The 18,285-nt window shown below is 41.1% G+C and overlaps 1 protein-coding gene across 1 annotated transcript in view; it reads right to left on the bottom strand.

Moving 5' to 3' along the window:
- Positions 1-18,014, bottom strand: part of BMPR1A (bone morphogenetic protein receptor type 1A) — a 174,528-nt gene extending 156,514 nt beyond the window's left edge. The window contains exon 1 of the mRNA XM_034777384.1: positions 17,600-18,014. The gene's annotated coding sequence lies outside the window, so the exon portion shown is untranslated. The remainder of the gene's footprint in view (positions 1-17,599) is intronic.
- Between the last annotated feature and the right edge of the window lie 271 nt (positions 18,015-18,285).

Raw genomic sequence — 18,285 nt, forward strand, 5'->3', positions numbered from 1 at the left:
GCATACCATAATGCATACCTTCTAAAAATATATAAATGTTAATCCATACAACCAGTCTATTAAGTAGGTACAGATCCTGCAGTAACCACCTTCTTCCTCCTAATATAAAATATTTTACTGTGTATTTTTAAACAAAATTCCAGAAGCAAACACCTTATTATGAACTACTTGCCAATTTCAAAAGATTTAATCTCAATAATAAAAACACAGAGTCAATCAGGAATTTTACCTAATATAGTAATTGCATTTCTGTATCTCAATAAATTAATTGAGAACCTATTAGGGATCAAGACTGGTATACCAGGTATATCAAACGAAGGCTCAATCCACCAAGCAATCCAGTTACAGATGGTAATGACTACCTGACACCTGTTCAATGGATTCCGTAAAATGAGTTGGTGGTCTCAGTTCTCTTTTTTTTGGAGGTGTTCACATCACAATACTACCATTGGCATCCTTCTTATAGCTTTGGCAAAGGCCAAAGATTAAATTAACAAAGAACCTCCACTCTCTGATTCCTAGATGTTGTCTCTTGAGTCTAGGGTTAGGTGGAGCAGTGCACGCCACTTCCTTGTGATATACTTGCTCTTTGGACAAGCAAAATAATCTCCACGGCTCTCACTCGAACATCTGTCACAAGGTATTAACTTTAACAATTAAAGAAAATAACAAAACATTGGCAGAGCTATACAAAAAGCACGTAGAGGCTTCAACTGGGTCAGAGACCCCTTGTGCTATAAATAAGACAATCTATACACAATTTACAGAATCTTCTCTGCTAATGCCCTTCTTTTTTCAGAGCAGCAATAAGCAAATATGGCTGTAATGCTTCATGAAACATTCAAGAATGCCTTTTCCTGCTTCAGTGACAATACACATTTAATGTCAGCAACGATTACATTAAATCACTGCAATACGAGTACAGCATGGTCTCTAGCTCTCAGAAGCAGCATTACAAAGGTGGTGATGCTGGAGAAGCACAATAAATAGGCTCATTATGGAGTGCTTTTTGCAGATTTTACTCCAGAAGAACTATCAATTTGTTAGGTTGAATTGCCTCAATCTGGTAGCTGACTTGGGTATTTCCACATTTTGCAAAGTGACGTCAACTTAAAATTAATTTCAACAAATGAATTAAAACTGGTGTCTGGTACTATTAGGGTGACCAGATGTCCTGATTTTATAGGGACAGTCCCGATTTTGGGGGCTTTTTCTTAGATAGGCACCTATTACCCCCCACCCCTTTCCCAATTTTTTACTCTTGCTATCTGGTCACCCTAGGTACTATACACGATCAAAAGCCCTTGTTTACAGTAAAACCCTTGCCAGTTTGTTGTTGTTTTACCTTTGTATATTCCTTTAAAAAAAAAAAAAAAGTTGTTTTGTTTTTCTACCCAGCTGCTGTATGAAAACACAGGGAAAACTGAATGACGAGCTGCACCAGGGGAACAGTGACACTGTTATACACAGAGTGCTCTAAAACTCTAATTTAAAAATCGAAACAATATTTTCTTTAATTTTCTTCAGTTATAGTAATCTTAGGTGCTTTCTTATGCTAACAGCTAAACAACTGACAGACAGATGTGAATTTATCTTAACAGAGTCCCTTTGAACATTTGAGGGGAAAAGATTCATGAGTTTTATAGTTGTAAAAAGTTTAAATGAGTACAATTTTAGGCCATGATGCTGTAAACAATATGCACAATTAGTCCCACTGTCCTATAAGTGATTTCAGTGGGAGTACTCACACGCTTAAAGTTACTCATATGTATAAGTGTTTGTACAATCAGGGCATTAAAGGACAGTAAAATCCACTTAGATATATACATTTATTTAATACATTAAAATATCAAATCAAAATGTTCTTTTTAAAGATATTTTAACTGGCTTATATTATAAAGGTGAGAAAAAAGTTAACACTGAATCCCAACAGTGCCTGTGCACTGGAAAATGCAGTACCACAAAGCTCAAATGTTTTCCTCCTCTCTAAGAGGCGATTCTGGACAATATCAAACTAACATCCCTCTGAAATTATGATTCTATGCAAAAAGCTGGTGTTCTGCAGATCCAGCAGCATTCTCAGGAATTCACTGGAAGTACATTTGTAAAAAGCACTTCATAGAGAATCTGTTTTCCATTATTTTGAGGGGTCTGTAAGAGGTTACATACACATGCAAACATGTGGCTTCATCATTGTTCTTCTGACCTTGCCACACATTTCGGCACTGTATTTTTAGATTACTCCTCACACAATTATATTGCTAAGCTTGCATTTAATTCCATATGTCCAGCTGCAACAAAAGAATCCTCTACATCTTAACTGTTCCAATTCTTTTGATGGGGGGGGGGGGGAGAAGAAGAGGTAAGTGACATATCTTCTCCAAATACCTACTTTCTTTAGATACCAACTCTTCCCCCCCTCCCCAATTTTGCATAATACACGAAGTAAGCATCCAATCTTCAACTGCAGAAGATTTTTGGATAACTGTAAAATCCTTTAATCTGGCCAGGGTACTCTTCTGTCCCAAATCCAAACAAGTTTAAAGATATTTTGTCAATCTCTGTCGCCAAAGACAAGTCACAACAGAGGTGCAATCATACTGTCTTTTGACATAACATCTCAATACTGGTAAGCAGAAGTCATCGGCAGGGTCTAAAATAAAAACAACTTTAATCAGCCCATTATACCCCAGCAGGAATGTTGAAAAATCACCTATTTTTTGTTTTTGAACCTCACTTGATTCTCTCATTTTTAATCTTCCCTTTATGGAGCAAACAAGTTTCATCACACACTTAAAGAACCATCTCTCCATCAACCTCTTCATCAGCAACTGTTCAGTTTTCTCCAACTCATCTTAGATCAAGTAATCACACTGCCAGTCAAAACTTGTCTTCACTTGAATTATGCTTATCATAGGAGGAACTGTTCATGTTTCAGGCTTACTGAATCTTTCTGATCATAACATCCCTCACCTCTGAGACATTGTTATATCCCAGGATCTTCTCTGCCACTTACTTTTTTTTTTTTTTGAAGCTGTGTAGCAGACAGCTACAGACCTTATTGCACAGCTGAGTCCCAAAGATACCAGTAAACTCAGCATGTCTCTGAAGCCTTCGATTTTTTTTTGCTCCAACTAATGTCATAGGTCATGTCTACTCTGACCATACCATATCGTCTACACTGACCATACAACTATACATTCAAAATGATGGGGTCTAAATTAGCTGTTACTACTCAAGAAAGGGATCTTGGAGTGATTGTGGAAACATCCACTCACACTCAATGTGCAGCGGCAGTCAAAAAAGCAAACAGAAAGTTGGGAATCATTAAGGGATAGATAATAAGATAGAAAATATCATACTGCCTCTATATAAATCCATGGTATGCCCACATCTTGAATACTGCATGCAGATGTGGTCGCCCCACAATTCCAATATACTGGAATTGGAAAAGGTTCAGAAAAGGGCCACAAAAATTATTAGGGGTATGGAACGGCTTCCGCACGAGGAGAGATTAATTAGACTGGGGCTTTTCAGCTTGGAAAAGAGACAACTAAGGGGAGATATGATTAAGGTCTATAAAATCATGACTGGTATGGAGAAAGTAAATAAGGAAATGTTATTTACTCCTTCCCATAATACAAGAACTAGAGGTCACCAAATGAAATTAATAGGCAGCAGGTTAAACAAAACAAAACAAGTATTTCTTCACATGATGCACAGTCAACCTGCAGAACTCTTTGCCAGAGGAAGGCCAAGACTATAACAGGGTTCAAAAAAGAACTATGTAAGTTCATGGAGGACAGGTCCATCAATGGCTATTAGCCAGGATGGGAAGAGATGGTGTCCATAGCCTCTGTTTGCCAGAAACTGGGAATGGGTGACAGGGAATGGATCACTTGATGATTATCTATTCTGTTCATTCTCTCCGGGGCACCTGGCATTGGCCACTGTCGGAAGACAGGATACTGGACTAGAAGGACCTTTGGTCTGACCCAGTATGGCCGTTCTTATGTTTTTATGACCCTCAGTCTGGACTATGGAAGTACAAATAGCAGTGCATATCAAAGTGCTGTGCACTAACTCCTCTGTAAGGACATGGTGGGTATGAAATAAAAGCTCACTAGTTCACTTCAAACATGATTACATTAATGCAAACTAGTACCTTTTAGTTCGCACCCACAGAAGTTACAGCACAGCACATTCATATGCACTGCTATTTGGACACCCGCAGTCTGAACTGCAGGGTGGTATTTGCAAGTCCTTAGATTGTAGTTGCTATAATTCAACTGAAAACAAACAATGGAATTCAGAAATGGAAGAATAAGTTTTACAAGATTTCAACCTGCTTCAAAACAAAAAGATGGTAGAAAAAAAAAATGTTGCTGCTCATGTCCTCCATTTTGAGAGAATACTTAATTCAGATTACCACTAAATGTTACACTGAAATAGCTATTCCGCAACTTTAAAAAAAAAAGTCCTAAAATGGTCCTATGCTAAGCACATTAAAGTTGAGTCTATATTTGAATGATAATACTCCAAGAAAAACCAGGATTCCGCAGGACGTGTTACTGATTTAGTAGATGGCATTGTTCCCTCTGCAGCATCACTCAACAGTCCTTCTGGGCCTTTGGTAAAGGAGCAGTATGCAGCTCAAAGTGTAACCTTTAAGATGAGAAACAAAATCAAAGTTCATGCACAGTAATTAACGATCCCACAGACATTTTAAGAGAAAGGGTGTTCATCTGCCTTGGTAGCTGTGAGGAAGGAGGACAAGGGTGTAACACAGATCAGACATCTGAGTTCATTCATGACACTGGTACAGACTCCTTAAATCACCCCATGACAAATTACTTAATTTTACTTTGCCTTTTCTTTATCTGTAAAATGGGGGTAATATTATTCAGCTCCTTCACAAGGATCATGAAAGGCTAACTCCATGGATGTTCATATCACTATGAGATCCTTGAATGGAAGGCAGCATAAGTGAGTAGCATTATTATACTATATCTTTCAATTCCCGTGTTTCACTAAGGACACAGTATTCTTCACTTAACATCTTAAACTGCTCTAAAAGTGTCACATCTCAGTGTGAAGGGATACAATAAACAACTGGATCTGAAAAAATCCACTCACAGCAAGTAGTACCATGAGTACCATCAAGTTTGGTAGAATCGAAGCTTTCAATTTTTATGATTATAGGCTTATGGTTTCAAAGATAACATTAAAAACATGAACAGGTACGCAAGTTCTTCCTAAGTCTCCAAAAAGAACTTCTCAGAGCCTCCACTATTGCTCATAGCTTTGCCAACTGCAGGAGAGTGCAAATTGACTGCAGTCTTTACTGTTTTCATAGTTGCTATTAAGAGCTTTGTAGACCTCAGCAAAAATGACAATTGTGTCAGTTTCATTCTAGTGCTACTTTGCTGGCACTGTTTGTGGCAGGCATTGGGGTTATTTATTATATAGGATGACTAAAACAGAGGATGCTGAGGGGTAGAGCAATTAAAACACCCCTTACATCAGTCAAAAAACAGGGATGGGGGAAATAAATTGGGAGACTGTTAAGTAGTAAACAAACAAAAGGCTGCAGTCAAGGTGGCTTGGGGATGGGATGGAAGAAGAGAGATAGTGCTCTCTTCCAGCAGTATATTGACTTTTAATTTGGAGCAGGGGGAGGAGGGGGGAAGCTGATTAAAAAAGATGGAGCCCCTAGATCAGGGGTGGGCAAACTATGGCATACTTCTTAGCTTTCCTACGCAGTGAGATAGTTTGCTCGTACCCTTAATCATGTCTCTTTGAAAAACTACCTACCAACTTCCTGAGTTTGCTAAAGTCTGCGTTCTTGAAATCCATTGTCTTTATTGTGCTGTTCTCCCTCCTACCATTCCTTAGAATCATGAACTCTACCATTTCATGATCACTTTCACCCATGACCTTCCACTTTCAAATTCTCAACCAGTTCCTCCCTATTTGTCAAAATCAAATCTAGAACAGCCTCCCCCCAGTAGCTTTCTTCACCTTCTGAAATAAAAAATTGTCTCCAATACATTCCAAAAATCTGTAACCTCAGAAATTTAAAAATGATGTCTAAATTCTTTGAAGCAGGGATTGTCTTTGCTCATGTGTCTTTTATGGAGCTAAGCACATCACTGGCTATTAACATTAACTGATGCACTATATACCAATGCAAATCAACTAAAATGGTACTAAAAATGGTCTTGTGGTCATACATTTGAGGACGATGTTCTATCTTATCTTTCAAGTCTCTGGGATAAACAATGAGTTCCTCAGAAAGATAAAAAAGTCTAAACGAAAAGGCAAGTAGAAAATTACATCTCCCAATTTTTGAATTTCAATTTTCACAAGATTTTATTCACTAGTCTTCAAAGTACTTTTAATAAACTAAAAATAAAATTCTTAAGGATTATATGGTACTAGAGTAAAGTGAATTTGGAAATTATTACTGAACACAAAGCAAAATAGTGCAGTTCTGGAATGGAGAAAAAATTACTTAAAATATTGCATCGTATTCCATTTCTATTACTGTGGTAATTTTATACAAGTTAGAATGAGATACAGCCGTAGTATGATGATTCATTAAATATTGTAGGTGTACACAAACAACAGTTCTAAATTTTACACAATATGCGTCAAGGCTTCAACCAACTTGTAACTATTGGGGGTTAGGACGAAACTTCCCAGGGGACAAGTTATCCACAGCTGCCTCCTGCAGGGTTTCTCATACCTTCCCCAGAAGTATCTGCTGCTAACCACAACTGGAGACAATACTGGAGTAGACGGAACACTAGTTTGATCCAGTATAACAAAATTCCTCCTATGTGTCTAATGATAAATAAACAGAAATACATGGAATAATTTAACTATCATCCCCCAAATTAAAAACAAAATTAAATTAAAAGAAACCCATGGGGAATTAAGTAACAGAATTATATAATTCTATTAAAATAACAGAGGAGGTGGTCAGTCAGCTGTGAATGACTGAGGGGAAATTCAGATCTCACCTTAATTCCCCTCCTCCACACAGATTTTAAGTAATATATATCATTGTAAATACATATACTCTATATCATTAGTAAACCATCTTCTCAAAATTTCAAATGCTATTTTTGTAGCAGAATTTCTGGATAAGGAATGCACAGCTGCTGAGCAGATGTATAACTTCAGTATTTAGATTCCATTATTTCTATTTTCTTTTTACTAGACATTTTCAGATTTTCTATTTTCATCTGTTTTTTGACCTCCTCAGTTAGTTTCTCCCCTTGTTTTAGTTCATTATGCCAAATAATTCTCTAAATTAAGAACATCTTTATATTTGAAAAAGTTGTACATTTTAAGAGTTGTGGGAGGGTGTAGCACCTCCAGGGGCAAAACAAAATCAGACAGTTCAACAGAGGCTCAGGTCTAAGCAAAAACTGTCCTGTCTGGGTAGGGTTTTATTTCAGGGTTCGTGGTTCAACCTGAACCAGCAAGTCTTAACTGGATTCCTTCCATGCAGTTTTAAGCGTAGTGAACTCAAAAACACAAACCATAAGGGACTGTTCCTATATTTCATCAGAACTCCCTGCCCTACCTTCTGGGTAGCACTATATCTTAATCTGTGGCCTTGTCTACACACAAACTTTCACTGGTTTAACTAAAGATGTGTTTTTAGTTGGATTGATGCACACTCAAGTGTTGCTACTTTCAGATGAATTTAAGCCTGTGGCTTAAATTGATTAACTTAATTTAGTAAACAATCTATTCAAGCTACACAGATATAAACCAGATTTAAATAGATTTAATAGTGTTCACACAACAGTTCTGAATCAGTCTAACAGAGTTTTTAAACTGTTACAGTTGTGTCTAAATAAAGCTCATTTACTCTCAGGCCCAGCCCTGATTAGGTGATTTTAGAAAAAAATTCTCACCAGTACTATCACTTGTTCAACTCCATCAGAGGAGCCCCTAGTGCAGGGGTCGGCAACCTCTGGCACGCGGCTCGCCAGGGTAAGCACCCTGGCGGGCTGGGCCAGTTTGTTTACCTGCCACGTCGGCAGATTCGGCCGATCGTGGCTCCCAGTGGCCGCGGTTCGCCATCCCAGGCCAATGGGGGCGGTGGGAAGCGGCGCGGGCGAGGGATGTGCTGGCTGCAGCTTCCCGCTGCTCCCATTGGCCTGGGACGGCGAACCGCAGCCAGTGGGAGCTGCGATCAGCCGAACCTGCCGACGCGGCAGGTAAACAAACTGGCCTGGCCCGCCAGGGTGCTTACCCTGGCGAGCCGCAGGCCAGAGGTTGCCGACCCCCGCCCTAGTGTAAACAAGGCTTGGGAGCTTTCAGCAATTTTTTTTAAGGCAACACGGCAGTTAAACCTGCTCAGAGAAAACATAAATGTAACCTTTGAAATGAGTAAAACAGTAAAAAAAACAAACAAACAAACAAACAAAAAAACCACTTATTTTTTTGTACATTTTTTATTGGAACATTTTGCTTTATTGAACAATTTACATTTTACTGAACCAATATATACACAATTTAAAAATAAAGTACATTATCACTAAACTCACAACAAATGCAAACACATAAAAGTAAAACTAACAAGAATCTTTTCCCATTCTTATTTATTCACATACATTTCTGTTTTGTCTCCAGCAGAAGAGAACTTCATAAACAAGATTTTAAAAGTTTAACTGACATAATGGTAAGAATACAGGTAACCAACAGAGCCTTACCTATAAGCAGTTTCTACCTGTGCACCTAGTCAAACCATTTGAGACGGTTTTTGCTAAATTTCCCCAGTACAGAGGAAGTCTGAGCATAACAAACCCTTGTTTTAGTCTGTTGAGCCTAACTAAGCTGACTACACCCTAATTAACTAGCTACTAGCTGTCAGAACTTTGCTAAGCAGTCTCCCAAACCGACTAGGAATTAATCCTCAGGGCACTGCCTGGTTCTGTGGGGATGCAACAAGGTTTTTGGGTCCCCATCCAAGGAGTATCAAAAGACCTGCACTTCCCATTAAAGGGAGAAAAGGGTACCTTTGAGCAGGGTGGATAAAAATCAATGATTTTTTTAATTGGATTTTTTTTTAATCAAAAAGCATTTTATCAAAAATATCTGAGGAAAAAAACCTATCTAAAGATAGTTTTAATTAAGATACATAATAGCTCAAAGATATCTCATCATGGAATAGGGATTATAAATACTAATTCTATAATGTGAGACAGTATATTCATATAATGTTGAAGAAAAGTTTTGTAAATGAGTTTCAATAGTTCATGAATGAGTGATCCAATTTTATGGGATTCCAGGGGCTTCTGTATAGACTATTTAGGTTAATCTTTCTATCTACCCAATGGGACTCAGTGCTCAGTACAGAAGATACCATCAGAGAAGATAAACTGCTTAGCTTCGCAGTTCTCAAACTGTGGATTGGTGTCTCCAGCGATAACATGCTTGTTAACAGCAAAAATGTTTTTAAATAAATATACAGAGGTGAAAAATAAGAGACCTCAACCCTATTGTCCCTTTGCAAATTCGTGTACACAGAGTCAATCCCTTACCTCTCTCTAAAAGTTCAAAGTTTCAAAAAGTTCAATGAATAGAAGATTGTTGGTGGCGGAATAGATCTGGACAAGGAGAAGAAGTCTGGCGATAAACATGAAAAGGGAGGGATAGGCAGTAGAAACAAAAGTGAAACTGTTTGAGCAGCATATTCCAGAAGTCTTGAGGTCTTTCTGAGTGTAGCCTTCATAGATTTGAGATCTACCATATCATTCACTCACTAGAAGGGAAAACCTATAATGGCAGCAGGCCATAAAAGAGACCCAGTTCGGGGATATTTTAATGAAGTTCCTCTACCTGTGGATAAGACAGGCATGAGCGCAAAATGCAAACAGTGCAACAAAGAAATGCAAGGCCTGGTTGTCCGAATGAAACAACATCACAAGAAGTGTTCCTTCTCAGGAGGAAGCTGCATTGAAGATGATGAAAGGAACATGTCTGAACATGCAGGATCTTCAGGTAACAACCAACAAGAATGCACTTTTATGTAGAAATCCATGATTAAATCGAGTCTTCCTGACTAGTTATTTAAATCAAATCCACCCTGCCTTCAGTGAACTGAGATAAACAAAAAGCCATGAAAAAGGTACATCTTCAAGCCCCAACTATACATATACCATTCATTTCTATCACTCTCCACTTCTCCCTTGTTTCAGTTAAATATTTTCACTTTTACTTCCATCTCTCTAACCCAGAAGTTTTAAGAAAGTTTTTCACATCTCCTTTTGGAACCTCTATTCTTTCCCATCAGCAGGCAGGATCACTAGGAAGCAATGAGAAGTGCTCTCTATCTCAAAGGTTTCTTGCCCCATAAGCACAGCAGCACACGACAGTGCCTGCATCTCTGCAGCATCTGCATATTCTGAGTTCCCAGAAGAGTAAAAACAACAAAGACAGCGGTCAGTTTGCAAAGTCTTATTGGCAGCCATGTAAGTACAAAATGTGAGATTATCCCAAATTAAAGTCTTAGGAGTGTAATAGGGAAGAGAAAAGGGGCATGGGAAAATATAAAGTACTCACTCTAACAAATATTAACCCCTGAAGGCATCATGTTCCTCAGAGGTAGTTATAGTCTAATTCAAAACCCACTGAAATCAGTAAGTCTGTTTACTGTCTTCAATAGGTTTTGGATCAGACCCTTAAATAGCACAACTCACAGCCTCTGAAGAGAGCCTGAACTAGTTATTTTCCACAAGAAAAATTGTGGTTCATGATTCAGGACCACACAGGTTATGGGTGTAACATGAGAAATAAAATTCTCTCGGCTCTGACAGACATGAAATACGCATCAAGAGGAAAAAAAGCCAACACTGCCATGTGTTATTTAGGTTTGTACTTTGCTACATTTTATAGTGTCATTTGTTTTTCTACCACACTCTTGCTAAAATAATGCTTGCATTTTATGAGTCACAATATAATAGTTATCTCATTTTCAAAAAGGTGATGAGCTGTGGGAGTAGATATATGAATAGTAGCTGGAACTACCTTTATTTTCTATACCAGTGCTTTCTAATGAAGCTTTGGCAAGGATTATTAAATGTTTAAATGACATCTAGGGATTATTACACCTAAAACAATTATTTTGAGTTTGTATAGAGAAATTTAAAAATGGCCTCTATATAATTTCCCATATTTACTGCTAAAGAGACATTAAGGTAGTTGCCTGAAGTTATTAGGCACATATTGCACTGCACAAACTGACAAGCTTCACCTCTACAGTACTGAAGAACAACATTAGGAAGTTGGTTTTTTTTTCTTTCTACAGCAGAGCTTGAATCAGATGGTGGCATATTACAATTGCATTTAAAGGGTATTACTTCCCTCTCCACAACAGACTTTTTGCTAGGCTTACACAGGAAAGAGTATCCGAGGATGCAGTTGTGTAGTGTTGAAATGCATTCTATAAATTATTCCTTTCTAGGATATTTAATTGTTTTTAGTGGTTCTCATCTGACAAAATGTTTCCACTCAACGATATTCATGTAAGTATTTATTTTGTTATTTATCCATTTTGTTATTTTTTTTAAAATCGCACAAATACCACTGAATACATGCATATTAAGACCAGCTACATATGTTTATATAATTTCAAATCTTAGAGATTGGAATTGTGTCCCTCACAATGTTTGGGCAGACCCTAGCACAATGGGGCTCTGATCACGGCTGGTGCATCTAACACAGAGGTGGGCAAACTACAGTACGCGGGCCACATCCGGCCCACGGGACCCTCCAGCCCGGTCCCTGAGCTCCCGGTCCCTGAGCTCCCGGCCCCTCGCCCACTGTTCCCTCTCCCCTGCAGCCTCAGCTCACCACGCCACTGGCGCAATGCTCTGGGTGGCGGGGCTGCGAGCTCCTGGGGCAGCGCAGCTGCACCCGGTGCTCTGTGCTGCATGGTGGCATGGCTGGCTCCAGCCGGGCAGCATGGCTGCCAGCCACTGGTGCTCTGGGCGGCGCAGCTGTAGTGCCGCCAGCCACCAGTGCTCCAGGCAGCACGGTAAGGGGGGCAGGAGGGGTTGGATAGGAGGCAGCGGAGTTCGGGGGGGGGGGGTCAGGGGCCGGGGGTGTGGTTAGGGGTCGGGGCGGTCAAAGGGCAGGGAATAGGAGGGTTGAATGGGGGCAAGGGTCCCGGGGGGGGGGCAGTCAGGAAGGAGAGGAGAGGTTGGATGGGGCGGCAGGGGGCAGTCAGGGGTGGGGGTTCTGGGGGTGGTCGGGGACAGGGAGAATGGGTGGTTTAACGGGGTCAGGGCTCCCAGGGGGGCAGTCAGGAAGGAGAGGGGGCTTGGAGGGAGGCAGTTAGGGGCGCGGGGTCCAGGGGCAGTCAGGGGACAGAGAGCGGGGGGGTTGGATAGGGGGCAGGGTCCGGGCCATGCCTGGCTGTTTGGGGAGGCACAGCCTCCCCTAACCGGCCCTCCATACAATTTTGGAAACCCGATGCAGCCCTCAAGCCAAAAAGTTTGCCTGCCCCTGATCTAACAACTATAGTTAGGCTTGGAAAGATTACATTTTTATTGGTAAATGTCCATAAACGTTGATTTCCACACGCCGCCAAAAAAAATGTCCATCAATAATAATCAGTGTATGGATAGGCAAAGAAAGAAAAATGTTGCTTGAGAAATTATTAGAGTTTGATTTAAGGATATTTATTTTGTGTATTTTGCCATGTGATGCTGAAAATTTGTATTAACTGTTATAAAGCTTCAACTTTTTGAATCTCAACATCTACTGTGATGAAATAATTACTGTCTGATCCTGCCATAATTTCCCATGCCTGTGAAACATTAAATTGATACAAATAAAAAAGCTAAAAAATAAACATTAATATTATCAGTCAGAATTATAAAAAAAATAAAAATTGAATTCTGCCCAGCCCAACTATAGTAATGTAAATATCAATTAATAAGATCCCCGATCTTCTCACATTAACACTATACAAATTCTCAACACTATGCCCATAGTCCAATGAGCCTCAATATATGCCAGTCTTTTGCATTTCAGTTTATCAAGCTGTGTAGTTTAAGAGACAAGAGACGGCGGAAGTAATCTCTTAGTACCTCAGTATCAACAAGGAGAGAGCCTCTAACAAAAGTCAGGAGAAAAGGAGTCTAAGGATCACCGTTGGTTTTCCAGTTTTAAATCATGAAGATAAAGGTTTTCCAGTTTTAAATCAATCTCTTTTTTCATCACCAGAGGTCCAGCCCCATTATTAGAGTTAATCTTTCAAACTGTGTGGCCCCAATAAGGAAGAAAGATAAACCCAATAAGATGTTGGAAAGCTTGTTTGCATGAGATATCCATATTCTGTCACGCTGGAAACCAGCTCCTCAGTTTTGTTCCTCCTCTATGGCAGGCCAACTATTTTTTTGTTTAACTTAAGGCTGATGAAGAGCAAGCATAAAATATTGAATATTATTGCTGTACTGGGTCCTTAATAGGAATATATCTTATATTTATCCATTTACTAAAAAATAGTGTACTGTTCCTAGACAGCAGTGCCATGAAACCCCACGCTATTGTTTTATTGTTTTAAATTCCTGAATATGGTCGATTTTTCCCCCATTGGAAATTAACTGACTCAGTTTAGTTTTTCAATTCATTTCCTTATCCTCACCAAGAATTATGTATCTCTCACTCCAATATTTTCATTTTTTAAATAGGTCTAATATAGATCAGATTCAGTATGTCTCAATTTTTATGTTATTTTTGTTTTAATTAAATATCTTTTCCAGAAATGGTATGATTTACATGTCCAAACTCAAATTATTTTAATCACTTGTGGGGAATATTAACAGCTGTGAAGACTTTACCTTAGCTTCTAAGCAAAAGATCATGAAACAAAAAATTACAAAATAGTTTCTTTCATTTCCGAAGCAGAACGACGACATTGTAGAGGAAAAACAGAAACCTGATGTCACCAGCAAGGAGTGCAGATGTTAGTTAGTAAGGTAACTGAAGAAGAAACAAAGCATCAAGATTTTATGGGGATAATCGGCTTAAAAACAAAATAAAAAAACCTCCAAGTTATCAGCCCACAGAAGATTTGCATCTAAAGGGGCAATTACTCTGCCTTGCAATGCTCTGCAAATTAAACCAGTCTATTTGCCATACACAGTATCCTGCTTTTTAGGAATAATAATGGAGGAAGTGAGGCTCTGAGCATACTCTCAATCTCCAAATATTCTACCATTGAGTGGGCTATCCATCTGCACCACTAAAAAAAAATGTCAAGAGATTTGGCTTGATGTTACTGAGTTCTTCCTCACTATTGCTTATTTTCAGAGGTCAGATAAAGAAAGAAATGCCCACTGGCTTGAAGACTGCGTTCCTCCTTATCAAAAAAGCACCTCATGGGATTGGGAGATGATGGGGCGCATTCCCAGAAAGCAACAGTTAGGAGAACTCCCTATTTGCAACTTCACACAAGAATGCCTGGAAGATTTACATATTAAAAAAAACCCTGCCCTATCAGTCCCTTTCAGTGAGTCATACCATAAAGGTACTGTATACAGCCCTACAGCTGGACTGACTCATAGCTGGTTATCTGCTTTTGGGAAAACAGACTGTTTCATTCATCAAAGATGCCAGCCATGAAGAGAAGTGGGGTTGAGGATGGATTTTTTTCAAGGAGGTTGGTGAAGTAGGGTATGTTTCTCTTGACAGAAATAGGATTGGCACATGCAGTGTATGCACAAACCCTTGGATTCTGCCTTCTCCCCCTTTCGTGCAGGAGAACTGCACCACTGCTCTTGCTGTGGAGCCAACATCTCTGGCCTTCTGCAGCTTAAAAAGCCATGGAAATTTTCAGCTATCAAGCTAAGAGATCAAAAGGGTAAAACTGAAGTTCACTAATCTACTACACTTTTTTTAAACCCCCCCTTTAAAAAAAAAGTGTTAATGTAGTCTACATGTAGTTTCTCAATATTTTATTTTTTTAAAATACAAGTTAATATGCATGCTTAACAAATCCTTCACTGAACATATTTTAACACTACACACCTGCACAGCCTTTACCTTGCTTCACAAAAAAAATATTAGAAATATAACTGCAAAGGGTTTTTTATATTAAATCTAAACCCAAAATAATATTCTTCATACCATGCTACAGAGAACACATCTTAAAAACTCCAGTAGGCAGGCTCTAGTCTCCTGCTCTCATTCAGAAGCCTCTTCACATCCACTCTCAAACACTTTTAAGCAGTAGCAACATTCATCTATGGTGGACATTTTACTGGGGTAATTAAAAAACAACAACAACAAAACAAATACACACTTCTTCTCATCTGCCATGGCCAAAAACAAAATCTTAACACAACTGAGGCCTTGACTACAATGGCAGTGTACAGTTCTGCAACTTGCTGCGCTCAGGAGTGTGAAAAACACCCCCCCCCCCCGAGTGCAGCGAGTACAGCGCTGTAAAGTGCCAGTGTCATCAGTGCTTGCAGCGCTGCACGCTCGCTCGCAGCACTGCAAGCTATTACTCTCGGAGAGGTGGAGTACATACAGCGCTGTGCTGACGGCGCGACTACACGCGCGTTTCACAGCGCTGCCATGGCAGCGCTGTGAAGTCCCAAGTGTAGCCAAGGCCTCAGAACAAATCTGACTGAACTTTTGCAGAAACTACCCAAAAAAACCCTATGAAAACAAACAGTCACAAAGCCTAAACCTAACAGAAAATTGTATAAGAACAGTTGGTTCCATATCCATACCAACTGGAGGAAAAAGAAGAACCAAGAGAATATATTAGAGTACATACATTTTTATACTCTTGATTCCAGATTATACTGGAACCAAGGAACAAGCACATGTGTCCCCCTTAAAGGTTTTACTGCAGTCAGTATTTTTGTGGTTCATGTAGCTACATCTGCAGAGACAATGTCAAGATTAGAATTTGGTTTTATATAGGGGCTTTTATTGCAAAATCATTTGAAATACCTTGTAGTTAGAGTTTAAAATACTCAAATTTTAATCAGTGAAAATCACTCTAAAAATTAAAAAAATATTTTTGGGGGGTCACAATTTAGAAACAGTAAGGGAGGTAAGTTTTCCTTATGAAAGTCATAAGACTCTAGCTTTACCAAATACATTAATCTTCTATGTTAAATGAATGTCAAATAGTACCTACTAAGATCTACACCCACAGGTGCAGGTTCTTGCTTTTAGTGAAGTACTTCACAGTTGCTAAACAAAAACTCAACCCCATCAGTAGATCTTAAATATTTGTAATATAAAATATGTATCTATTAAACAACTATGTCAAAAATGTTACCCTGATTTAAAAAAGGTGAACAGATTTCCACCAAGTTTTAATCACGGAGTTGGAAGTGCATACTTTGATATTAACTCTATTAATAAATCTCTGGACATGCAGCACTGTTGTGCAGTGCTATATCCAATGACAGTCCTTATCTTGTAAGTTTTTTTTCTTGGGTGATCACTGAAAAGTTATCATCACTTTAAATATGTATTCTCAAAACAGATTTTTCACCTTCTGCAAAAAATTAATATAAAGCGTGATCAACCTCTCACTTGCAGAACAGGTGAAACTGTTGGATTTAGATTCTGCAATATTGTTTCTTGGTACAGAATCTAGTCTAAACATTTAAAGGATTCTGAAGTGTTATTATTTAGCCAAACCGCTTCTTCTAGATTTTGTAGTCAGTTACACAGATATGCAACCTAAAACCTAACAGACCATTTACCTGAAGTACAGAAATTATCAAATACTTTAATGTTTAACTGTTGAACTATTACATGTTTAATAGAAACGATGCAACATAATTTTGTTTAAAAACACCTCACACAGGTAGAAATTAAAGGTCCTTCATGAAAGCCCTTACTAACCTAAGTAATGCCAGTGAGACTCGTCCTGCACCGGTATAGATTGTATACCACCCAGCCTGAAATTACATGACCAAAATGTGGGGGGGGGGGGGGGGAGAAGCCACTGTAGCAGACAAACACGTAAAGCTCTAATCTTGCAAGTGGCCTCGCACTGGGTAACCGCTCTGCCCATACAGAGACCCACTGACTTCCATGGGCCCTCTGCGTCACTGCACGGGCCCACCCACAATGCGCACACTTGCGGGACTGGGGCCTGCTTTGCCGAGCAGCGCCAGCACCCCGGCAGCCGAGCAGCGTTGGAAATAACGTTACTGTCGCGGGTCACGTTAGCCCGCTCAGGCAGCGCCCGGCGCAGGGTGAACGCAGCGAGAACGAGCGCTGCCGGGGGGCTGTTCCCGCAGGAGAAGGGGGCACGACGTGCAGGGTGATTGCGGCACCCAGGGCTCCGGCGGCAGAGGTGGCTACGGGCGTAAAGCGCGACTAGGGCCCAGCCCCGCAGCGCGCCCCCGTAGGACGGGGGCCTCGGCGATAGCTAGCGACCAGCTTGCATGTCCCTCCGTCGGCCCGGGGCAGCACAACGTGCCCCCCATCAGTGCACTCCGGGCGGACATTTCCCAGACAGCCAGAGGCTGCGGGAGAAGCCGGCCCCGCGAAGGCGCGCTGGGCCTCTCGCCCCCCCGGGACTCCCGACACTCACCCGTCGCAGGGGTCCGTCATTCTCTTCGCTGGGGGTCGCTCCCCGTGCACCCTGCGAGCGGCTCCTGGCCTCACACGGCCCGGCTAGACGGTGGGGGTGGAGGCGGGGGCGCGAGGAGAGGGGACACGGCGCAGGCTCCGCCGCCACCGCTCACAATCCCGACGCCCGGCCAGAGCCCTCTGAATGCGGGAGGGGGGAGCAGGACTCCAATCACTGCAGCCAGCGACACCAACCAGCACCGGGGAGGAGGAGGCGGAGCGCGCAACCGCCGCAGCCAGACTGGCTCACTCGGGGCTAGCACCCCAGTGGGACACCACCGCCCTCACGCGCCGCCAACCTCCAACTGCTCCCAGTGCCTCCCGAGGGGAGCCGAGCGCTGCTCGGCGGAGATTCCCGAAGGCTTCCCGCCCGCCCCCTGACACGCGAGCGCTCGGAGGAGCTCGCCAGTGCCCCCTCCCCCCGACCCGAACTTTCGGAGATCACCAACCGCCGCCCCGACGGCGCGAAGACCAGTAAACACCCGCCCGGAGATCCCCGAACCCGAGCGCTGGGAGACCGCCAAACCCTCCCCCGCAACCCGAGCGCTCGAGATTACCCCCCCCCCCCACCCCCTCCAGCTCTGGGAATCACCAACTCCAAACGCTTGGAAGAGCTCAACTCACTGTCCCCCGAAGTCCAGTGCTTGG

This window comes from Trachemys scripta, chromosome 7 (assembly GCF_013100865.1).
Source record: "Trachemys scripta elegans isolate TJP31775 chromosome 7, CAS_Tse_1.0, whole genome shotgun sequence".
NCBI lineage: Eukaryota > Metazoa > Chordata > Testudines > Emydidae > Trachemys > Trachemys scripta.